Raw genomic sequence first — 25,480 nt, 5'->3', positions numbered from 1 at the left:
AGCCACGATCCCCCAGCTGTGGAAGCAACTGCAGAGTCCTCCACACTGCAAGATGGGGAGTAGGGATCCCAGTTTCTGGCTGCATTTGTATGGGCTGAAGGCACGGGCTCTTAGCTTCATCCTACAGCCTCTGGCTGGAGCTGGAAGGACCGCAGAGATGGGTCCAGCCGTTTCAGCCCAGAGATCTGAGGAGGATGCCCCAGGGAGTAAGAGAGGCCTGCAGGCAGTCCCTGGTCCATCTTGGCCCTGCTCCAAACACAGGGCCATTCACCTCTTACTGCGCAAGTGCACAGACATGGGGACAGAGAACCTCCACTTCATCCCTGGTCTCCTGGCTCCGAGCATGGAGGACAGCTGTGGCTTGATGAAGCTGGACACCGAGGCCAGATTCCAATGAGTCCTGCCACCAACCGCTGGGTGAGCTTGGGCACATCACTGACCCTAACCACCCCTCACCCACGAGGCTGCCGGGGGTCCACCCTGACCTGGCCTGGGGACCCCTTCATTCCTGGTCCCAGCCTTCTCAGGCCAATGGGAATGTGCAGGGTCGCCAAGGGTGTGGAGACTCCAGTTCCTGGGAGACATGGAGCCCAGCCGCGGGCAGGTCCTTGAGTTTCACTCTGGCCTGGCCGTGGCCTGTGTCCCACCGGCCCCCACCCCAGCCCTGCCTGCCCTGTGAACAGGGGCCGGCGGGGGCTTCACTCAGCTGGGCTGGGGTGCCAGGCCCTGCCCTGGCCTTGTTCTGGCACCTGAGCCCATGACCCCACTTCTCTGCGTCTTTTCTTTACTGCGGCGAAACAGAGCATAGAATTGACTGTCTCAGCCCCCTTAATGCACCGCTCGCCAGTATTCGTCCTTTCACACGGTTGTGCAGCCATCACCACCCTCCATCCCCAGATGGATGGAGGGAAGTGTTTCTCCTTCCAAACTGAGTCTCTGCCCCTATTAAACACTCTCGCCCCTGCCCACGGCCATCCAGCCCCTTGGCGAGCACCGTTCTCCCTGTCTCTGACCGTGAGGATGCACACAGGTGGAAGCATACAATGTTTATCCCTTCGTGGCTGGTTTGTTTCACTGGGCTTAATGTCCTCAAGTTCCATCCGTGTTGCAGCCTGTGTCAGAAATCCACCTTGAGGTTTTTTTTTTTTTTTAACTACTTCTGTGCAAAATGGTGACTATTTCTAACTCTCCAGAGAGAATATTGTAAGAATCAGAAAATATCTAAAGCTGTCACAGAGGGGTCCTCAACAAGTGGAAGATATTATTATTTCTACATGTGTTACCAGTGTGATAAGACGTGGAAACAGTCTGCAAGCAAAATGGAAAGAGTCTTCAGACAAAAAACTGTGGCCTGCCATTCCAGTGAATGAGGAGTGTTGCTTCCCGTGAACCATCCACCACTGCAGCCGCCCTGGTGGTGCAGAGAGGGGATTCGGGATGCAGAAAGACAGAACACTGGCCCTGGACAGTTAAGATGCAGATTGAGGGAGTAATTTGCATGAGCCCAGACCTCTTGCCTCTTGCGGAAGATGAAAGAACTGAAACCGTTAACTTGAGGTATCTGTTATTTAGGCTCAAGGGTAAAGAATCCACCTGGATGCGAGAGACTTGGGTTTGATCCCTGGGCTGGGACAATCCCCTGGAGAAGGGCTTGGCAGCCCACTCCAGTATTCTTGCCTGGAGAATCCCATGGACAGAGGAGCCTGGCGGGCTACAGTCCAAGGGGTCGCGAAGACAGACATGGCTGGGTGACTAAGTTATTTTTGACCAGCGGTCATCATTTGCTGTTTCGCTACGTGTTTTGGGGTTGTTGTTGTTGTTTTTCCCTCCCCAGCAAACACACCTGCATATCCTGACTCCTCCCTTCCTTCCCCCGAGCAGTTTCTCAGAGGACCTGAGAGGCCATCTCCAGGGCTACAGTCCTCAGTGAGCTCTGGGAATAAAACCCAACTTGATACTTTTAGGTTGTGCGTTCTTTTCAGTAAACAAGTCACAGCTACCTGTTCATCTGGGCCGGTGGGGCTTGGGGTGATTTCCCTGCTTCCCGTGGTAACATGGGGTTCTTTAAAGGCAGAAGAAGAGAAAGGCAGAGCTGTGGTTTGCGGCCTTGTTCCCTCCAGGGGGAGGTGTGTGTGAGGGGTGGGATGGGGGCTGCAAGGAGGCCAGGGTGTCCCAGCCCCAGGTCGGGGGAGGTGTGCAGGCCCTGCAGTTGGGAGCTCCTCGGGGCCAGCATGAGGCGTGGGGCCCCCGGGCAAGATGCAGAAACCAGCCGTGCAGACATACAGCAGTGAGCGGCCGACCCCTGTGGGCTGGGAGACCCTGGGCCCGCTTCCCAGGGAAACACCCAGAACTTAAAGGGAGAGCTCAGCTGTGAGAGGCCACTGCTTTGGCTGGTGGAAGGGGCCAGACCCGCAGGGGTGACGGGAACAGCAAGGTGATAGGCCGCGGTGACAGCGGCTAGGAAGTGGGTGTCGGCAGGCGGCTCAGGGTGCATGCATGCACCCCTGCTGTGTGGGGGCTGGGGTTCTACCAGTCCTTGCCGGGTGTGTGTGTGTGTGCATGCTAAGTCGCTTCAGTCTGTGTGCTATTCGTTGCAACCCCAGGGACTGTATCCGCCAGGCTCTGTACCCGCCAGGCTTTGTACCCGCCAGGCTCGGTACCTGCCAGGCTGCCAGTGGGGTTCTCCAGGCGAAAATACTGGAGTGGGTGCCATTTCCTTCTCCAGGGCATCTTCCCAACTCAGGGATCGAACGCACATCTCCTACATTCGCAGGCAGGTTCCAGCGCCACCTGGGAAGCACCCCTGTTGGGTAAACCTGTCTAATATCACTCCAGGAATGGAGATGGGCCCAGGCAAAACCGGCCACCAGGAGATGCCCAGGGAGCCAGGGACTGGAGCGGCTCCAGCCTCACCCCTTGTGGGACTCGGTCCACGCTAACAGCCATAGACGGCTCTTCCTAATCCAGCTGATGGAGGCCGGGGCGTCTGGCTGCAGCCACAGGGCCCAGCACCCAGTACTGTCCATCAGTGAGCGGGGAGGACCTGGACAGCCCCGCAGGAGCGCAGCCAAGTGAGTGAGCAGCGGGGCTCCACAGTCCTCCCTGAGCTTCAGGCCTCGGGACACCATGTGGTACTGGGGGCCCCAGTATGCCCGAGGCCCACACCTGCCGGCTCAGACCTCAGCACTGCGACCCCCAGCACTGGGGGTGGTGGACAAGCCTTCTGAGAATGAATGAATGAATGAATGAAGTAGCTCGGTTGTGTCTGACTCTTTGTGACCCCATGGACTGTAGCCCGCCAGGCTCCTCCATCCATGGAATTTTCCTGGCAAGGATACTGGAGTGGGGTGCCATTTCCTTCTCCAGGGGATCTTCTCAACCCAGGAATCGAACCCAGGTCTCATGCACTGCAGGCAGACTCATTACCATCTGAGCCACCAGCGAGCCCAGCCTTCTTGGGAAAGACGTGCTAAAGCTGATAGGGGAGAAAAGCTGTTTGGTGGTATGGCTGCTTTTCATTTGCTTTTCTGGGGGCAGAAGAAGCTGGGGAGCAGGCGGAGCTGGGAGATGGTGACCAAGCCAGCTGGACCCCGAGGGTTCCCCAAAGCCCGCGGTCCCTCCCGAGCGTCCTGCGTGTGGGGTGCCCACCCCGGGGGGAGGGGGCCTTTGGTGCATAGCCCCGCAGCGCCTGCTCCTTCCCAGGTGTGGTCTATCTACTCCGATCTGATCTGCTCCTCAGGGCCCAGATCAGAGGGAGAATTTCTTCTTTCTTGCGGTTCCTTTGAAGGCCCTGGGCTTGCATTCCTTCCCAGGACGTCTGTGAGCCCAGCCTCGCTCCCCTCGGCCCCCCGGGGCTGAAGCTGAGATTCCAACTTGTGCCGGGCTGTGATTTCTCCTAACATGGGGCCCCAGCCCTGCCTCAGCCCCAGGCCCAGCATTAACAAGCCTGCCTTGGCCTTACCCAGTGAGTAGCTTCTGTGACAATGTCCTGGGGTCGGGCAGCTTCAAGGCTGTGCCACCGAGTCGTGTGGCCTAGAGTACAGGAGGGCCCGCTTGGTTTCATGCCCTGTTTGCTGTTGCCTTCTAGAATCCCTCAGTACTGGTTTGAACCTGGAACTTTGTGTTCACTCTGGACCTAGTGGGTTAGAAGCTGGGGCCCAGTCTGGAGCACATTCACGTGACCACTGAGGGCAAGCAGTCATGGGGAGACATCAGGGGAGGGTGAAGGAGGTGGACGTGGGGTACCCCCTACAGCTTCTCCCCTCTCCCCTCCACTGACCCTCCTGTGTCTCTCATTCTAAATGCCCATTGTGCTTGCTGGGACCTAGGCCTAAAAGGGTGCTGGGCAGCTCTGTGCCCGTAGGCCAAGTCGCCCCTGCCCAGGGGACGAGGAGCAGGTCCCCCTGCCTCGGGTTTCACTGTGTTGGAAGCATCTCAAATCATGGTGCCTTGAAAGCAAAGACAAAACCTCTTTTGGATTTCCAAGTATAGGCTAATCAGAGAAACTGAAATGTCTTCTGAAATGTGAAATGCAGTAAAAGCAGCCGGTGATGGCTTCACACTGCGGGTGTGACCCTGGAGAGACTTAGATCGGGGTTGAGGGGGCGCGGGGTGGGCAGCACTTTGTGATGCTCAGAAGACTGTGGCCCAGCTTACCCCAAGAAAGCCTGACTGGTGACTTGGCTCTCAGTGTGATGATCTCCAGGTCCATCTATGGTGCTGCAAATGGCGTGTGTTCTTCTTTTTATGGCTGAGAAATATTCCATTGCGTGTATGCACCACATCTTTAGCCATTCCTCTGTCACTGGGCATTTAGGTTGCTTCCATGTCTTGGCTGTTGTGAACAGTGCTGCTATGAACATAGGGGTGCACCTATCTTTCTAAATTAGGGTTTTCTCCAGATATGTGCCCAGGAGTGGGACTGCAGGATCATGTGCTAATTGTTTTTACTTTTCTGAGGAACCCCATGTCGTTTCCCATAGTGACTGCACCAACTTACATTCCCACCATCCATGTAGGAGGGCTCTCCTTTCTCCACACTCTCTTCAACACTTGTTATTTACAGACTTTTTATTGATGGCCATTCTGAGTGGTATGAGGTGATATGTCATTGCAGTTTTGATTTGTATTTCTCTAGTAATTAGTGATGTTGAGCATCTTTTCTGATGCCTATTGGCCATCTGTATTCTTTGGAGAAATGTCTATTTAGCTCTCCTGCCCATTTTTAAAGTTTTATTGTTGTTGTTGACTTGTATGAACTGTTTATATATTTTGGAAATTAAGCCCTCGTCAGTCACATCACTTGCAAATATTTTCTTCCATTTCTGTAGGTTGTCTTTTTGTTTTGCTTATGGTTTCTTATACTGTGTAAAAGGTTGTTAAGTTTGATTAGGTCCTATTTGTTTATTTTTGTTTTCATTTCTGTTGCCTTGGGAGACTGACCTAAGAGAACATTGGTACAATTTATGTCAGAGAATGTTTTTCCTGTTCTGTCTTCTAGGAGTTTTATGGTGTCATGTCTTATATTTAAGTCTTTAAGCCATCTTGAGTCTGTTTGTGTGTATGGTAAAAGGGTGTGTTTTAACTTTTACATGGGGCCATCCAGCTGTCCTAACACCACCTGCTGAAAAGACTTTTCTCTGTTGTATATTCTTGCCTCTTTTGTCAAAGATCAGTCGACCATAGGTGTGAGGGTTTATTTCTGGGCTCTCTAGTCTGTTCCATTGATCTTATGTCTGGTTTTGTTGCCAATACCATGCTGTTTTGATGACCGTAGCTTTGTAGAATTGTCTGAAGTCTGGGAAACATCCTGACAGTAAACGATGAATAGGGGAAATGAAACCCAGAGGGGAAAACATTGACTTAGGACCACTGCTGTACCCTGTTGTCATCACCGTAAGCCGCCCGCTCATTCACCAGCCACTTAGCCTGTGTCAAGCACTGTGTTTACAGCCATCCCGAGATGCAGGCAATGGGAGTGTAGTGTTACGTGTCAGAGGTGTAGGGGTTCAGTTCAAATTGTCCCTCAGCTGAGACCCCTCCCTGGAGATGCTGATAGCCAAGGCCCTGAAGCTGTGGGTTTAAGGTGATATTTGAGAGCCAAGGAGGGTGTAAAGCATTTTCAGCATCTGAGAGGAGATGCATGGAGATGAAATAAGTTTCCAGGATCAAGAAGGCCTGTGGTAAACCTGTTCATTTGTCATTTACAGAATGCTCCCAACCCAAAATAACCCTGGAGATACTGAGATTAGACAGCTGAAATAGGATAGAAGGAGAAAGTATCATTGAGAACAATATCTAAAGGCTGGAATCAAAGCCAGAAGATGTTAATAGTGTCTAAATGTAGTCAGGGTCCCATTTTACAAGGCTTGGACTTGAGCCCTCCTAGATAGAGCAATCTCCATTTTATTTTTAAAGATCCTGCAGAAAGAAACTCTCCCTCTGTGCCCCCATGCCCCACCCCCAGGAAATCTGTCCTTGGCTCCCATCCCAAGCCTCAGGATTAACTGTGGAGAAACTTTATCTCTAATCTTTTTCTAGTGCTAACCCATCTGCATCATGTAAAAAAGATGGGAACCACAGCTCATCCTGCCCTTGACAGGAGAACGCCTCACCCTTGGGAGAAATACTTGTGCCCGTACATGCGTTCACAGTCCCACAGGTCCGGTTATTTCATGTTTTCATTGGAGCTCACGTCTCTGAGTCTTCCCAGGACTTCCCCAACGGCATGGCCGGCAGGATCTGGAGGCAGAAGGAGGGTCTCCGTGGTAAGGCCAACCCCCTCCGGCTTCGCCTCCCTGCCCAGATGACCCAGGGAGGCGGCTGCCCCATAACTGAAACTCCGAAACTCCACAAGCCTCCCAGATGAGGATGAGACCAGGAGGCAAAAAGCCAGAGGCACTCATTGAGGGCAGTGAATAACAGGCATCAGGGTGGAAAAAATTTAGGGATTGCCCTGAGGAGGGCAAGAATCCCAAACCAAGTTACTAATGGCAGGGAGATAAAGTGTCTGGAAAAGACAGACACTGAGAGAGACCTCAGGGGAAGGAGAAAAGGCCAGCAAATTATATGTGAGCTCAGAACGGGATCAGGGGACCAACCACACGGAGCACTCAGTTGTGAATCACATAGTTGAGGGATGGAGTCAGGGACCAGGAATGAGGGCCATCACTCCGGAGCCCTGGAGCCAGCAGGCTGGCCCGCAGACAGCAGAGACTTAGCTGAGGTGCAAAGGATGGACAGAGGGCCCGTGGAGCGGAAGGTGGCAGGGGCTGGATGGAAAGAGTTCCCCGCAGAGCTGGTGCCTGTGGACACGGGCCGGCCAGGCCTAGCCCTGGGCATGGGGTGGCCCACGAGGGCATACCAGCCATCACCAGTGTTTGCAGAGCCTGGATGCCACAGGACCGCTGGCCATGCCTCTCTGCGAAGTGTGTTGGGGACCAGGCGGTGTCAGAACCATGGGCCTATGGAGGGTCTGTGCAGCGGCTGTGGCCCCTCAGAGCCTGGGTGAGCTCTGCGGGAAGGGATGAGCGTTTCCTCAGCCTCTCAGGCCGCCTATAGGACGCTATCACAGGCTGACCCTGGCAGGGACTGGGCAGCTTGTTCCCACCTCCACTCACAAGACCCAGGTCTCTGCAGAGGCCCTGTTTCCCAGGCCTGGGCTTTCTGTCCCTTCTTGGGGCTGTTGTCTGCCCTTGTCTAAGGCTGAGAGTTGGAGGAAGGCAGGGTAGACAGAGACAGGCAGAAGGCAAAAAGCCTCCAGACAGGGTGGGCATGGGGACAGCCCAAGAAGCCGAGGAGAGAAGGCACGGGGTGGTGGGGAAGCCTGCGGGATCCAAGGGCATCAGACAATGGGCGGAGGGCAGGGAAGCATCCAGGGGCCTGGACCCCGTTTCAGCCACACGCCTCGTGGGCTCTGCGATGCATGGCCATCTCCCATGCTTTGTGCAAATGAGTACTGAGCCCATGCACCAGACTCAAAATGCAAAAATGACCTGCGTGGACCCTGGTGGGGATGCAGAATGGGGGGGATGTTGGGGGAGCAGATGACCACACTCAGGGGAGGGGCAGTGACTGAGGTGTGAGATGAGGCCCAGGATGGGGGTGGCCGTTCAGCTGGTGGTGATGGCATTGTGAGGGGCGATGGTGGGCTCCTGCAGACGGAGTGGGGTCTGGTGGGCAGGGCAGGGCTGAGGGCAGCTCTGTACAGGAGCATAAGGTGGAGGCTGGGCCCTCTCTGCCTGGCTCCGTAGCGGTGCATCCTCAGGCAAGTGACAACATCTCCGTGCCTCGGTTTCCCCATCCATAAACAAGGATGGAGAATGGTACCCACCTCCAGGGCCATTCTGAGGATTACACATGTTAATAGGCATAAAGATCTTACGAGTATGTCTAGCACGAAGAAACTGCCCATTCTGTAAGAGTGGCCATCTTTTTTTGTCATGTGTTGGGAGAACTTGGGGGAATTCAGTGTGGCCAGATGGGAGACACCAGATCCAGGGCTGGAAGATGGGAGGGTGAGGCCTGAGAAGTTACCATGGACAGGTGCAGGCCCTGGGTCTTTTGGAGACTGAGATGAGAAATAGCTTCCAACACTTCATGCTATAGATTTCTAAGTATATTACTTTTTTTCATTATATTTAAAATTATTTTCCAATTCCATGACTTACAAAATCCAAAACACACTGCTACTTTTATATTACCTCATTCAAGAGCTGTACAAAGCTATTGTTCAAACATGTATCGGTGTGTGTGGATGCTTAGTCATTCAGTCACGGCCAACCCTGTGACCCTTTGAACTGTAGCCTGCCAGTCTCCTCCATCCATGGGATTCTCCAGGCAAGAATACTGGAGTGGGTTGCTATGCCCTCCTCTAGGAGATTGTCCCGACTCAGAGATCAAACCCGCATCTCCCACTTGGCAGGTGGATTCTTTACCACTGAGCCACCAGGGAAGCTGTCTACAGATGACCCCAAATGGTAAGAATAGCATGTATGTGTTAGTGGCTCGGTCGTGTCTGACTCTTTGTGACCCCACAGACTGTAGCCCCTCTGTCCATGGGATTCTCCAGCAAGAATACTGGAGTGGGTTGTCATTCCCTTCTCCAGAGGATCTTCCCAACCCAGGGATCAAACCCTGGTCTCCTGCACTGCAAGCAGATTCTTTACCATTAGAGCTACAGGGAAGATTAGTAATCAAAGCAAAAGCCATTGACATCTCAGTGCTTCTGAAAGCCTTCACGTGAAGGCAGTGCTCTGGGGCTCTCCTGTCCTTTCCGGCTCTTGGCCTGGGAGGTGCCCAGCAGAGGTGCTAAGGGTCCGGGAGAGGACTTGGGGAAGGACCTGGGGAGAAACCACGGTAAACCTCTGAGATAAGGAAGAAGACACTGATTTTTAAATTAAGTTATAAGCATCCACCTATGCTTCTTAAAAATACATACATCCCTTCCCCCAAAACTACATTCTTCTGGGTGAGGGGTGGAAGGATGGCGCTCCCAGGCAGAATGCTGGGTGTCCTGACGCCTTCAAGGCAGGGTGACAGCTGAGAAAGATCCTGCTCCTCGAATGGCAGCCCCAAAATGTGAAGAGTTAAAAAGACTCTGAGGTCAGGAAATTCTATCCTGGTTTCGACAGCGTCTCCCCGGCCCCCGCTTTCCCACAACCACCCCATGGCGGCCAGGAGGTCCTGCCAGAGGCCACTTGAAAGAGAGGGGTTGGTCCATGCTCCTGGAACTGCGAGTCTGCACGTCCACAGCCCTTGATAAACATCCGCGGACAGGCTGGGGCTCAGCTCTCCCCACCCCCAGCTGAGGGAGAGCAGGGGTGTCCCAGGGCGGATGGGGCCTCTCGTTTCCACACTGGCCTCAGCATGGGCTGGTGGCGTGCCTGGCCAGACCCCGGACGTGGCCAGACCCCTGAAGGCCCCTGTCTGCACACACGTCCCACAGGTCCTGGGTGCCCGGTGCTGGGCTGGCAACACGATGGGACAGGCCGCCGGTCACCCTGGCGCTGCTCACTGTGCTGGGGGCACATACAAAAGCGGCACTGGGCCACCAAGGGGCTTCCTGGAAAGTGAGGGGGTGTGGTCAGTCACGGGTAGACACGCCAAGTAGGGGATGCTTGTCCTGAGTGGGAGGATGGGGGACGGAGCATGGGGAGGAGGGGAGGGCAGGGGTATTGTGTGGGCAGCAGCCTTGGATGTGCTGGGCCTCCCGCTGGCAGGAAACGGTCAGCGAGCACCCCTGGACAGAAGGCAAGCGAGCACGGTCCCAAGACATGGTGTGGTGGGAGCCCAGGAGCCACGCTGAGTTACTGGTGTGGCGTCTGAGAGGAGGGTCCCCACAGTTGTGGGGGCGGGGTCCCCGGTTCAGACTTGACTCTCCCCTGGCTTCGGAGCCCCACATCAGGCTGCCCAGCTGACGTGGATATGGATGGAGGAGACTCGTGGACACAGGGGAGGTGATCGGGAGGGGCTGCCTGTCCCCGGAGCAGGGCTGGAACCCACACCCAGTGCCACAGGCACCCTCCGGGTGCACGCCAACACCGAACATGACACTGACTTCTGCTCACAGGGACCCAGGGGACGTTAGCCCCACTGCGACGACAGCTTGCGGGAGCCTCGACAGACCTAGAGCGATCGACGGCAGGGGTGCAAGCCAGGAAGTGTGGAGAAGGCTGGAAGCCCGTGGTGCAGGGCGAAGGATGGGCGGCGTCAGTTGTGGGCTGGTGGACAAGCTGGGCGGCAGGACACACCCCACTTTGCAGGGCTTCCTGACCCTCCTGCTGTCAAAGCTCTCGCTGTGGCTGGTTTCTAGTTACCCAAGGGAAGCCAGGAACTTGGAGCTGGGAAGGGATGTGCATAACGGGCTCTTTGGAGCTGTTTCCATCGATGCCAGCTCTCCACTCGGGGGGACGTGGTCCCACCAGGGACCCAAGAGTATAGAGGTAAAGGGCGTGGACTCTAAAGCCGGGCAGACTGGATTCAAATCACAGCTCTGGTGTATATTAGCTGTGGAATCTTAGACAAGTAACCTATCCTCTCTGTGGTTCAGCCGATCCCTTGTAAAATGGGGATAATAATTATAGCTACCTGGGGAGTGTTGCAAGGAGTAAGTGAATTTATAAAACACCTAGCATGTAGTAAATATTTAAATGTTTCACAAATAAAATATAGAAGAAAGAGGGCAGAGTTCATGTTTTGAATGTTTCTGCGTTTAAGGACCAGTTCACAAACAGGCACTTATGTGCCTGCAAAGAACATTAGACAACAGGTGTGGAAGGAGACCATTTGTTGTTTGCTTTTAAAAATATATCATTAGTATTCCACAGAGTTTAGTGTCTTAACGTAGACCTCTTGCAGCCTTCAAAGAGTCAGGCACATCTCCACCGGAGGGCCTTCCCATGTGCTATTCCCTGGCTCCTCCCCCAGATACCTGTGGCTCCTCCCCGAGACACTTGTGGCTCCTCCCCCAGACACCCCATGGCTCCTCCCCCAGACACCCCTGAGTTCTTTCACTGTCTTTTGTCGCTTTCCCAGGGAGTCTGCCTCTGACCTGCACTTTTCCATTGCCTGGTTCCCCAGACTCCACATTCCCTCCCCTTTTTACCCCATGGATGTTGTTACCTTTTAAACCACTGCTTGTTCATTTTATTTTCCATGATTCTCTGCTAGAGTGGAAGTGCCAGGACAGCAGAGGGGGTTCACTGTTCCATTCACTGGTGGAAACCTAGTGCCCAGAAAGTGCCAGATGCACAGCGGGTGCTTAGGGAGCATTTGTGAAGTGAATAGAGGAACACATGTGTCTCTTTGGACTCAGCTAAATTCTCAGAGTTATTAACTTCATAATAATCATGCCGAATTGCTCTGAAGCTTCAGCTGTAAGTTCAGTAGTCTGGATGGTTTTTTAAAATTTTTATTTATGTCTGATTTCACTGGGTCTTTGTAGCTGCACTTGGACTTTTTCCATTTGCAGCAAGCGGGGGCTACTCTCTAGTTGCCTCTTGTGGTTGAGAACAGGTTTTAGGGTGCTCGGGCTTCAGCAGTTCCAGCTCTAGGGTTTGGGCTCAGGAGTTGTGGTGAACGGGCTCAGTTGCTCTGTGGCATGTGGGAGCCTCCTGGACCAGGGTTGAACTTGTGTCCCCTGCGCTGGCAGGCGGATTCCCATCCACTGTACCACCAGGGAAGTCCAGTAGTCTGGGTTGTAACTCAAATATCAAGGTGGTTCAATCAGTTCAGTTCATTTCAGTCTCTCAGTCGTGTCCAACTCTTTGCGACCCCATGGACTGCAGCACGCCAGGCTTCCCTGTCCATCAGCAACTTCCAGAACTTGCTCAAACTCATGTCCATTGAGTTGATGATCCCATCCAATCATCTCATCCTCTGTTGTCCCCTTCTCCTCCCACCTTCAATCTTTCCCGGCATCAGGGTCTTTTCAAATGAGTCAGCTCTTCGCATCAGGTGGCCAAAGTATTCAAGTTTCAGCTGTCAGCATCAGTCCTTCCAATGAATATTCAGGACTGATCTCCTTTAGGATGGACTGGTTGGATCTCCTTGCAGTCCAAGGGACTCTCAAGAGTCTTTTCCAACACCACAGTTCAAAAGCATCAATTCTTCAGCACTCAGCTTTCTTTATGGTCCAACTCTCACATCCATACATGACTACTGGAAAAACCATAGCTTTGACTATACAGACCTTTGATTGTCTCCATTTTTTTAATATGCTGTCTAGGTTGGTCATAACTTTCCTTCCAAGGAGCAAGTGTCTTTTAATTTCATGGCTGCAGTCACCATCTGCAGTGATTTTGGAGCCCAAAAAAATAACGTCTGTCACTGTTTCCACTGTTTCCCCATCTATTTGCCATGAAATGATGGAGCCAGATGTCATGATCTTAGTTTTCTGAATGTTGAGTTTTAAGCCTGCTTTTTCACTCTCCTCTTTCACTTTCATTAAGAGGTGTTTTAGTTCCTCTTCACTTTCTACCATAAGGGTGGTGTCATCTTCATATCTGAGGTTATTGATATTTCCTCCCAGCAATCTTGATTCCAGCTTGTGTTTCTTCCAGCCCAGCGTTTTTCATTATGTACTCTGCATATAAGTTAAATAAGCAGGGTGACAATATACAGCCTTGACGTACTCTTTTTCCTATTTGGAACCAGTCTGTCGTTCCATGTCCAATTCTAACTGTTGCTTCTTGACCTGCATACAGATTTCTCAGGAGGCAGGTCAGGTGGTCTGGTATTCCCATCTCTTTCAGAATTTTCCAGTTTTTTGTGATCCACACAGTCAAAGGCTTTGGCATAGTCAATAAATCCTTTGTTAGTGACAGTAGTAATCAAGTGCTATCTGAGGATGGGATAAACCTGTGTGTATGTGTGAAAAGCCACTTTCACTTACAGCTAGCAGTGATTGTAATGTCAGGAGAAGGAAAACCTGAAAGGGGGAAGGAAAGGGTTAGAAGGAGGGGAGCCCAGCAGGTGGGCTTTTCCCCCAGCCCCTCTAGGGCCTGACTCCTCCCAGGTGTGCATGGATCTGTACTAAATGAGTTTTGTGAAATTGCAGGGGAACAGCTCTTTCTGTGGGCATCAGTTTGTGCTGTTCCCAGGTGATGGTTCTTGGTTTGGGGGCTTGGGGTGGGGAATGCTGTGGAAATGTGCAGTTGTTTTCTTTGAGGGAAACTGCAGTGGGGTTTCAGTTGGCTGGTAGCCCCTGATGCTGTTACTGAACCTCACGTGGGTTCCCTCCTCTGGTCCCAGTAAAGCCTACCTGTGACTCCTGGTTGTGGTGAAGGACAGGGCAGCCTTTACTGCAAGGCCAAGCAAGGAAAGGTTTTTGAAGACAGGGTTGGGGTGTGAGGGAGAGGGTTGGGGCGTAACGAACCAGTGGTGAAGCTCCTGCACATTCTTCTGATTGGTTGGTGGTGAGGTAACCAGGAGTTAACATCATCAACTTGGTTCCAATGTGTTTGGGTCAACTTGCTTGTGCTCAGTCAGCAGTTAACTTCTTACATCTGATGGGGATTTCAGTATCTGCAAAACAGCTCAAGGATGGCTCAGACTGTTATCTACAGCCCCTAAGGAGGAACTAAAGGTCTGACTTTGTTTAATGGCTAAACAGTTACTGTTTTGAATTGCTTGACTGTTTGCCTTTGTTTCTGCATTTTCTTACTTCTCTGATTCGATTTGCTCTTTGGAACTCGGTGAAGGCCTATGAGGCTAAAGTTTTTCTACAAACAAGAGGCAGTTGGAGGACACAGGGGAGAGGGGTCTGACAAAGGAAGGGCCACGGGGTCCTCCTGCATTACAGTTCCCCTCTTCTTTGATACTGCTCATTCTTGAAGGGGAACAGGTGCAGAACAAGAAAGGGAATAAAGTTTAGGGTACAGAGGTTAATCATAAACTTGGCAGAGGACTCAGTTCCAACTAAGCCTGGAGGCCCACCGCTGTGTAATGGGACCATGCTTCCCCTGGGTTCTCCAATCCATGACTGAGCATGGACCATTTCTTCTTTTTCACGTTTCTTTTTTCATTTTGAACACTTTGAGGTGAAATTCACATATACACACACTGATTTTGTGTGTATAATTCAATGCTTTTTAGGGTATTCACAGATTCACGCAAACATCACCACTAATTCTAGAACATTCTTATCTTCCCCAAAAGAAACCCCATACCTTCCAGCACTCACTCCCCGTTTCCTCCACACCCAGCCCTGGGTGAGTGAGCGAGGTCGCTCAGTCGTGCCCGACTCTTTGCGACCCCATAGACTGTACCCTACCTACCAGGCTCCTCCCTCCATGGGATTCTCCAGGCAAGAATCCTGGAGTGGGTTGCCATTTCCTTCTCCAGGGGATCTTCCCTACCCAGGGATCGAACCCGGGTCTCCCGCATTCCAGGCAGACGCTTTGACCTTTGAGCCACCAGGGAAGCCCTCTAGTCTCTGTATCTATAGAATTGACTATTCTGGACATTTACCAGGATTGGAATCACAGTTTGTGGCCTTTCACTTAGTATTATGTTTTTGAGGCTCAACTATGTTGCAGTATTTTGTTTTTACTGCAGAATAATATTCCGCTGTATTGATATACTGCTTATCAGTTGATGAACTGTGGGTTGGTTATACTTTAGGCTGTTATGAATACATTTTCTATGAACATTCATGTGAAAATTTTGGGGTGGACATACTTCCCATATGTTTATGTAAATGGGTTATATTCATATAAGTGTCAAATATATTTGATATGCTCAATATATTCATATTTCTTCTTGGGTATATACCTAGGGTGATTTCTGAATCATATAATAACTCCATGATTAACTTTTTGAGTAACTACCAAACTGTTTTCCAAAGCAGCTTTACTATTTTCCATTCATGATATAGTTTTCCAGTTTCTCACGAACACTGGTTACTGCCTGCTTTATTCTAGCCATCCTGGTGGATATGAAGGTGTCATGTTATTTTAGTTTTGATTTGCATTTCCCTGGTGGTTAATGATTTTGAGTGTTTTTCAGTGCTTATTTGTATACCTGTTTGTATGGCTATTTGTATATATTCTTTGGGGAGATGTCTATTCAGATCCTTTGCCATTTTTAACTGGGTTGTCTTTTTATTACTGATTCCTAAGAATTCTTACTATATCTGCCTATAAGTCCCTTATCAGAGATAGGATTTGCAACTATTTTCTCCCATTCTGTGGACTGTCTTTTCATTTTCTTGTTGGTTTAATTTACAGCCAAATTGAACAGTTTAAAATATTGATGCAGTCTAATTCATTTTTCCTTTTGTCTCTTATGCTTTTGGTGTCATGTCTAAGAAACCCTGTCTAACCCAAAGTCATAAAAATTTGTAGCTGTTTCTAGTTTTAGCTCTTTATATATAGGGCCATCTCCATTTTGAGTACGTTTGTATATGATGTGAAGTAGATGTACAATTTCACTCTTTTGTGTGTGGATATCCAGCTGCTCTGATTTTTTGAAAAGGGTGTTCTTTTCTCTGTTGGATTGTTTAGCACCCTGTCAAAAGTCAGCTGGCCACAAATGCAAAGCATTATTTCTGGACTCTTAGTTTGTTCTGTCATTCTGTGCGTCTGTCCCTGTTGGCTCAATGGTTAAAAACCTGCCTCTCCATGCAGGAGACGTAGGTTCGATCCCTGAGTTGGGAAGATCTCCTGGAGAAGGAAATAGCAACCCGCTCCAGTATTCTTGCCTGGAGAATCCCATGGACAGAGGAGCCTGGTGGGCTACACAGTCCACAGGGTCACATAGAGTCAGACACGACCACTACACAACAAATTTCAGTACTATATTGTCTTGATTACCGTAACTTTGTGCTAAGTTTTGACATGGGAAGTGCGAGTTCTCCACCTTGGTCTTTCTCAAGCTGGTTTTGGTTGGTTGGAGTCCATTTCCCTATGGAGGCTGGGTAATTTCCGAGGGATGCAGACCCCTCTGCTGGGAGTTCTGACGTGGGGATTCCACATTGGCCTGGGCTGAGTTGAGACTCCTCCTGCCTGAGAGTCTTCCTCCATGCCCTCTTTTCACAGGTTGCAGACCTGCATCGGTGTCTACCTGCCGCCTCTGCTACCTCCCGTGTCTCCTTCAGGCGTTTCCCCCAGTGATCGCCTGGCTCAGCATCTTCTCTTTAGAGAGGCTGAACTGACTCGGTTTCCTAACTTGGAGTTTCTGACTCTCCTTCCAGGCCCTTTTGATACATGATACTTGGGAATGTATTAGTCAGCTGCAAAAGAGAAATGTCGACTTCTAGAAAACAGCCCTTCTTTTAAGAGCTGGGGCCCTGGACCCTTTCATAAGGAGAGTGAGCAGCTGAGGCTCTGAATGTCCTGCCAGTGGCTCTTCCACAGTGAGCGCTGAAGTGGCCAGTTTCTCAGCACGTGAAGCTTTTTAGGGCTCTCTTCCCTTGGTCACCCATAACCATGTGGCATGACAGTGCTCTCCCTTGTGGTTGACTGTAGAACTATCTCACTTGAAGCCAAAGCATCCTAACTCCTGCTGACTGTCCTTGGGTGGCTGTGAGACATTCTAACAGTATTTTTGTAAGAAATTGTCCACTTTGTTCAGGCTACTCTGCATCCTGTCATTTGCAATCAGGAGCATCAACAAAGTGTTCATGTTTCTAAAAATCTTGTAGGAAGAAGATAAATTGAGTTTGCATAGCAAAAGAAAACCAATCTTCATTCTAACTTTGTTTATGTGACATTCCATCTATTTCTGAAGATATTAAAACTAAATAAAAAAGTGCTTCTGTGCCTTGAAAGGGAGAGAGAAATAAGAATTATGAGCATTAATGTGTACTAGGTTCTTTTGGGAAGTTACAATTTTGTAACAAAATGGAGCTGTTTCATCATATGCAGAAACAGCCACACTTCCAATCAAACATTATGTTTTAGAGCTGGAAAAGGAGTACCTCAAGGCTGTATATTGTCACCATGCTTATTGAACTTATATGCAGAGTACATCATGAGAAACGCTGGGCTGGAAGAAGCACAAGCTGGAATAAAGAGTGCCAGGAGAAATATCAATAACCTCAGATATGGAGATGACACCACCCTTATGGCAGAAAGTGAAGAGGAACTAAAAGCCTCTTGATGAAAGTTAGAGTGGAGAGTGAAAAAATTGGCTTAAAGCTCAACATTCAGAAAACGAAGATCATGGCATCTGGTCCCATCATTTCATGGGAAATAGATGGGGAAACAGTGGAAACAGTGTCTGACTTTATTTTGGGGGGCTCCAAAATCACTGCAGATGGTGACTGCAGCCATGAAATTAAAAGACGCTTACTCCTTGGAAGAAAAGTTATGACCAGCCTAGACAGCATATTCAAAAGCAGAGACATTGCTTTGCCAACTAAGGTCCATCTAGTCAAGGCTATGGTTTTTCCTGCGGTCATGTATGGATGTGAGAGTTGGACTGTGAAGAAAGCTGAGCACCGAAGGATTGATGCTTTTGAACTGTGGTGTTGGAGAAGACTCTTGAGAGTCCCTTGGACTGCAGGGAGATCCAACCAGTCCATTCTGAAGGAGATCAGCCCTGGGATTTCTTTGAAAGGAATGATGCTAAAGCTGAAACTCCAGTACTTTGGCCACCTCATGCGGAGAGTTGACTCATTGGAAAAGACTCCGATGCTGGGAGGGATTGGGGGCAGGAGGAGAAGGGGACGACAGAGGATGAGATGGCTGGATGGCATCACTGCTTCTATGGACGTGAGTCTGAGTGAACTCTGGGAGTTGGTGATGGACAGGGAGGCCTGGCATGCTGCGATTCATGGGGTCTCAAAGAGTCGGACACGATTGAGAGACAGAACTGAACTGAACCGACAGAGTGAGGAAAGAAAGTAAAAATATCTACCAATTTCAGGAAGAAAACTGTTCTGTTAGGAGAATCTGTTAAGGCAGAAGACCATTTAGCAAGAATCCACTGATTGCCACTGGAACCTTGGTGACGATGCAGCCAGATGGGCCGCCATACCAGACGCTCTGTTTTTCCCTGAATGAACATGAAAGGGTACGCATCTGGCCTCAGTCCATTCACAGCGTAGTGAGGAGATAAATACTGATAAAGTATAATTATAGATTCTCTTCTAAACAGTTTTATGTATTATTTTTGGCTGTGCTGGGTCTCCATTTCTGCACAGGCTTCCTCTAATTGTGGTGCGTGGGCTTCTCACTGTGCGGCATCTTTTGGTGTGGAGCATGGGCTTAGTTGCTGCACAGCACACGGGGCCATGGAGATCTCGAGACCAGGGGCCAAACCCCCGTCCCCTGAGTTGGCAGGTGGATTCTTCACTAGTCGCCAGGGGAGTCCTCGAGGTTTATTTCTTAAACAGCTTTATTAAGATATAATTCATATACTGTAACATTTACTCATTTAAAGTATATACTTCAGGGGTTTTTGGTATATTGCATAACTAACATTGTGATCAAGTGTTCACAACACATTTTCCATCTTAGACACTAGTAAGTGTACATTCATTACATTTTTATTGCTGGGTAGCCACCACCATTCTCTGTGTGACTCCAAGCATAATTCCCCCATTACCCCACCCCAGCCTATGGAAACCGCTGTTTTAATTTTTGTCTCTATGAATTTGCCTATTTTAAGTAAAATCATCCAGTATTTGTCCTCTTGTGTCTGGCTTCTTCTACTGAGCATGACTGAGTTTCATCCGTGTTGTGGCAGGGATCAGCACTTTACTCCTCCTTACGGTGAAATGATGTTCCATTACATGGACATATCATGTATAGTGAACCTGCTCACCTGGTGTAGGCAGTCAGGTCATTCCCACCTTTCGGCTGTTGTGAGTAACGCTGCTGTGAGTGTTGCTGCTGTGAGTGCTGCTGCTGTGAGTGCTGCTGCTGTGAGTGCTGCTGCTGTGAGTGTAACTTCGGGAATGAAATTAGGAGTGGAGTGGCTGGGTCATGTGGTGATTGTGTTTAGGTCTCTGAGGGGCAGGATTCCAGGTTGCTGTCACGGTGGACCAGGCACATGGGCTAACTGTTTAACAGGAACCTGGTTGAGACCAGGGGGAGAGTAGGGGTGCTTCGGCACTCAGGGTGTCTTTGCTCTGGAAATGTCTGTGTGGAAAAGGCAGTGTTGAGACTGCACCACACTTCTGACAGTCCCGCAGGGCCATTCCAGGGAGTGACATTTGGGTAGCTCCCCTGCCTTAGGACTGGGTGCTGACAGGAGTAAGGAGAACCAGGAAGTAGCTCTTGTAGGATTTCAGCCCACTTTCTGAGTGTTCTGAGTTGCCCAGAAAATCACTAGTGCTTTACACGAAACATAAATGAACTAAGTGATCCAGTTAGAAGACACAGAATATCAGAATGAGAAGCAACAGACGATCATGTATAGACATGCTCTATAATTGTAAAGACATGATCTAAACTGTAAATGCTCTATAGCATGTAAAGACACACCAAACATGTAATGATGTAGTGAGGGAATAAAGAATACATCACGCAAATTTAAACAAAAGAAAATACGTGTAGTTATAATGAATTAGGCAAAATAAATTTTCAGCTAAAAAGTATAACTATAGATAAAGAGCATCTTATAATGATTTAAAAATTTACCAGGAAGATAAAATATTTCTAAATTTGTTTGTAATTAGCAGTGAGGCCTCAAATCTAAAAGCAAAAATAGACCAAATTACAGTGCTGTTTCTGCTGCTGCTGCTAAATCGCTTCAGTCGTGTCCAACTCTGTGCGACCCCATAGATGGCAGCCCACCAGGCTCTCCCGTCCCTGGGATTCTCCAGGCAGGAACACTGGAGTGGGTTGCCATTTCCTTCTCCAATGCATGAAAGTAAAAAGTGAAAGTGACGTCGCTCAGTCGTGTCTGACTCCTCGTGACCCCATGGCTGCAGCCCACCAGTCTCCTCCATCCATGGGATTTTCCAGGCAAGAGTACTGGAGTGGGGTGCCATTGACTTCTCCAAAATTATGGCGATAAATAGGTAAATCCACAGTTATGGCAAGAGGGTCTTAGTACATCTTTTCGTTGCGTTACAGCAGATTAAGCAGACGATAAAGACCTTGCACCTAACAACTAAACTTTTTTTTTTTACTTTATTTTACTTCACAATACTGTATTGGTTTTGCCATACATCAACATGAATCCGCCATGGAGTTATTCCCAACTGCATCTAACATGTTTACAGCAGTAACCGTACACAGGGCTATATGGTGGGTGTCAGTAAACTGCAGAAGACAAATAGTACAGAATATGGATTCTGATCACACTGCAATGAAAATGAGAGAGTCAGTTCCTAGGTAGGTTGATAAGAAGTCCAGGGTCCCTGAGGAGGAGAAAGTTTAGACTTAAATGCCTATCTTAGAAAAGAAGATAGGCTGAAAATTAATAGGCTAAGCATTCACCCAAGGCATAATGAAAGTTGGAGGAAATAACAGGTAAGCTGCCTGTGGAGGGCAGTCACCCTGGCTGCAGGGTGTCTGGAGGGCAGAAGGGCACCCAGCACCTGCTGGTCTGTATAGGTGCAGTGCAGGGACAGGCCTTGAGGGCAGCTCATCACTGCTGCTGGTCTTACTTGAAAGGTGTGTGTTAAGCTGTTTATGAACCCAACGGACTGTCCCAGTGGCCCCCACAGGCTTGTTCCGGCGCTGCTTCCCACACGGTTTTCTAAAGTCAAGTCACAACTGAGATGAGCTCATAGGTGCCACCCACCCCGACTCGTGGGCAGCAAGTTCTGTGGGTGAATTTTGCAGATGGCCTCCTCTCTCCATCCCCAACCTCGTCCCTCCCGGTCTGATGCTGTAACGTGTCACATCTGTGGTCTGTCCACGGGCATGGGCTTCTTCAGGCAGGAAGACCACAAGTGCCCTCAGGCCGTGTGGCCCGGTGGGTCGTGTGAGCACCCAGCGCTCTGTCTCAACGTGCACCTGGGTGCCTGCAGGAGACTGCATCCTCTCTGAAGACCCGGGTGCAGTGACCGGCGCAGGCCAGGAGTCCCGCATCAGCGTGACCAGCCCAGAGGCCGACACGTGGCCGGCCTGCCCGCCCCACGGTCACAACAGTATCCCGATACCACCTGCCCTGTGCCCTCCTGGGCAGTGGGCCACAGGCAGGATGACCATGTGATAAAGCTCTTCAAGAACTGAAAATGAATGTCATGCACTGCTATTCATACTTATCTCAACCAGCGAGAGGAAATCAGCCTGAAGCCTGGGTATCCATGCAATTTCTGCCCATACAGATTGTGCCTGAATGTTTCAGAGACATTTTCTGAACTTGCTTATATCATCCAGGTATTAATATTTCTTTAGAACTGGAAACGTGCTTTTACATTCAGCTATGTCATGATTAAACTTTTGTAAATTTTAAATTACTTTTAAATTAACACATTGCCTATTTTTTTTTAATTTGGAAATAGAAGGAAAATAAAAGGCCAAAATCTCAAGATTAAAGACAATCACAGTAACATTTTATCCATTATTCTTCAGTTCTTTCTCTGGATTATTATTATTTTTCCTGTTTACATTTTTATAAGTAGTTTAAATTGGATTTTTGGAAGCTGATGGTAAGCCCTAAGTACAGGAGAGAATTTTTCCCAGAGAAACTGCTGTGTTATGGGTTTACTCCCATCACAAGGAAAAGCATTCATAATAAAATAATTTGCTATTATGCTCTATCCAGCTGTAGTAGAGAAGAGAGGCAGTGACCCCTAACATTCTCAGGAGCTCCTTAGGGTTTCCTCTGCTTTGACTCTTGATCTAAATTACTTATTCTTCTAGTGATTTTTAAAGAAAAAGTACAAAGCTGGAAAATTTCCAGAGCCTGTGTGTATCTGAGAATGCCATTCTGCATCTTAGTCTTTGCCTCTCGAAACTTTTCACTGTCCTTTTCACGGTGATGAACCATTGACTTCTGGGAACACCGTGAGTTTTCCTGTACATGTAAGCCCATTGTTTCTCGCTGGATGGTTTTTAGCACCTAGTCCCTAGTGTTCTGAAGAATATCACTGGTAGGTCCTCCAACAAAGGTGGGTGCTGTCATCACACACATTCAGGAGGCATGTTGTGGATGGGGGCCTGCCGCTGAGACGGTGAAACTCACAGCTCACTTGTATTTCCCAAATGTATGAACAGAGGACCCTTCCAAGTTTGTGGAACACTAACAACTCCTGGGAAATGTCCCACTGGAGGTCAGTTGGCTTATAATCGCAATTATATTTAAGTTCTCAAAAGAAAAGGCAGATTTTGTCTCATTGGGGCCTCTCTCCACTGTTTTCTTTCTTTGTTTTGATCTGGAATGCAGGATTCGCTTCTCTCTGCTTGCATTTATTTAGCTTTCAATAATTGTGACAGAACATACACAACAAAAATCTTACTGTTTAAGCCATTTCTGATTGCATAGTCCAGTAGCATTTAGCCCAATACATTGTTGGGTGGCCAGAAAGGATTCCCTCTTAAATTACATATTCTTTTTTTTTTTTAATAAGAGCTTCCTTAAATTCACTGAAGGGCATGCCTTTGGCAGAGCTCCAGCGATGTGCTGCTCACCGTCCTGAGCTCTGGGGACACAGGACACGAGAACTAGGGCTTGGTGACTGCTTCTGTCCCAGCCGTCCGGGCTCCACCTGGAACCCTGGCTGCTCCCTGGCTCCCGGCTCCCACAGCGTCTGCACTTAACCCACACTCAGAGCGCTCGTCATCTCTCCTTGGCAGTTCTGCTCCTGTCTGCTCTGATAATGTTTTACATCACTGCACCTTAATCAGTTTCTCCGCTTTTCTTTTTTCTTACTTCTCTTTTCAGCTTATTTTTAAATTTCTGCTTGTTCTTTCTTGATGGCTTTCAGCTTCATAAAGACCATGTTTTCTCGTCTCACTAAGAACAGCAGAGATGTTTTCTGCAATGTGCCTTAGTTCCTTTAAAAACAATGTCCAGCACTGCTATATTTAAAATGAGTAACCAACAAGGACCTACTCTAGAGCGACAGGGACCTCTGCTCAACGTCATATGGCAGCCTGGACGGCAGGGGAGTCTGTGGCGGGGGAGGGGCGGGGGGTAGCAGATACATGTATATGTATGGCTGGGTCCCTTCGCTGATCACCTGAAACTACCACAACATTGTTGGTTGGCTAAACCTTAACACAAAATATTTAAAAACAAAGTAATGTTCCAAATTGGGATCTTCCGGCATCTTTCAGGTGACTTTCCCCTCCTTTCCCTGAGGCTCCCTGTGACTTCCTGTGCTGCTCGCTCACCCTCAACTGTAAAGGGAGGAAAAAGGCCCAGGGCCTCGGTGCCAGGTACACCTGGAGTTGCCAAAGCTCCTCTTCAAACTTACCTGTAACTGACAGCAGGTTGGTGTCAGTGTCTCCAGGTCCGTTTCCCAGACGAGAGTCTGCGTTTGTGTCCAGCAAGTATAGCCCTTCCCCAGCTCAGAGACCATGGGCAGGGAGGGGGGCATACCCAGCTCTGCCCATGGCCTGCATCACCCCTCAGCTCCCATGGGATGAGGGGCAGGGGCATGGCTGCAGGCCTGCCCTCTTTCCTGCCCAAGGATCCTCTGGGCGTTGGTTTCCATGTGTTCACAGACTGAGAAATTCAACAGGGGAGGAGCCAGGAGAGGATGAAGGCAGAAGGGCCACAGGTGGTTTGCCAGGTGCTGCTCCTGGGCTGGAGTGCAGTGTGTTAGCTGTGTGAGACCTCAGGAGCCCCCTGCCCCAGCATCCAGGTGGACCCGCACGGTGTGGGGGGATCACTGACGTTTCTCCATGTGGCTCATCTATTTCTTGCCTGGAGAAGGTTGGACACGTGTCCTAGTTTGGGGGATTTTTAACCTTGCCTTTTTGCTTCGTCACTGGTCTTTCAGTGAGAAGCTGGAAGAGGCTGCTAGCAGGTGTCATTTTAAACTAAAGTCTGTAATTAAATCCTTGACTTTAAAGGCAGGAAAAACATTAAATACTGTCAACACTATGGTTTTACCAGTGGTCATGTAGGGATGTGAGAGTTGGATGGTGAAGAAAGCTGAGCGCCAAAGAATTGATGCTTTTGAACTGTGGTGTTGGAGAAGACTCTTGAGAGTCCCTTGGACTGCAAGGAGATCCAACCAGTCCCATACTAAAGGAGATCAGCCCTGGGTGTTCATTGGAAGGACTGATGCTAAAGCTGAAACTCCAGTACTTTGGCCACCTCATGCAAAGAGTTGACTCATTGGAAAAGACCCTGATGCTGGGAGGGATTGGGGACAGGAGGAGAGGGGGACGACAGAGGATGAGATGGCTGGATGGCATTACCGACTCAATGGACATGAGTTTGAGTGAACTCCGGGAGATGGTGATGGACAGGGAGGCCTGGCACGCTGCGATTCATGGGGTCGCAAAGAGTCGGACACGACTGAGACTGAGCTGAACTGTCCTACAGCCCCTTCAGCCGGAACCCCGGCTCCAAATCCTTGGGTCTCTGCTTCTAGACTTGGCCGGGCTGTCAGACCTGTCTCTTGGCTTAGGTCTCCAGAAGCCGTCAGCAAACATACTCCGTGTGCTGTAGCTGCTGTGCTCCTCCCTTTGCTTGGGACTTTGTGGAACGTGCCTCACTGACTGTAACTGTTACCACAGCCAGTGTATTCTGACAGATGCCTATCCTTCAAAAAACCTTGTGGTTTCCTTAAATCGGTTCAGTTTCCTACTGTTGGCCGCCTCTGAAATCCCCAGCGCCCACGGGGCAGCTAGATTTCTTTCATTATGTTCATTACCCTTGTAGCAGGTGCCTCCGCTCGCTTACTCTTAGCTCTCGTCTTGGACTTTATTACAGTTTCTTTGCTTTAAAACGAGTGTGACACAACAGCGAGTCGATGCTCCTCTCACCGTGTGCTCCGTAAGAGGTGTGGGTGTGTGTGCGGTGGGCGTGCGAGCCAGTGCTGAAGTGGCACGGTCAGCACCCACGGAAAGCTTCTAGGAAGCTCAAGAGACAGTGCCGTCCTGCCTCAGATGGTGGTGTGGTA

At 49.6% G+C, this 25,480-nt stretch overlaps 1 non-coding gene across 1 annotated transcript; it reads right to left on the bottom strand.

Moving 5' to 3' along the window:
• Positions 1–14,850: 14,850 nt before the first annotated feature.
• Positions 14,851–14,922, bottom strand: TRNAS-GGA (transfer RNA serine (anticodon GGA)). Its single transcript has one exon. It is a non-coding gene; the product is annotated as a tRNA-Ser (tRNA).
• Between the last annotated feature and the right edge of the window lie 10,558 nt (positions 14,923–25,480).

The sequence above is a fragment of the Ovis canadensis genome, chromosome 10 (genome assembly GCF_042477335.2).
Source record: "Ovis canadensis isolate MfBH-ARS-UI-01 breed Bighorn chromosome 10, ARS-UI_OviCan_v2, whole genome shotgun sequence".
Classification (NCBI taxonomy): domain Eukaryota; kingdom Metazoa; phylum Chordata; class Mammalia; order Artiodactyla; family Bovidae; genus Ovis; species Ovis canadensis.
The sequence above is the reverse complement of the archived record's forward strand: the minus strand, read 5'-3'. Positions and strand labels throughout refer to the sequence as shown.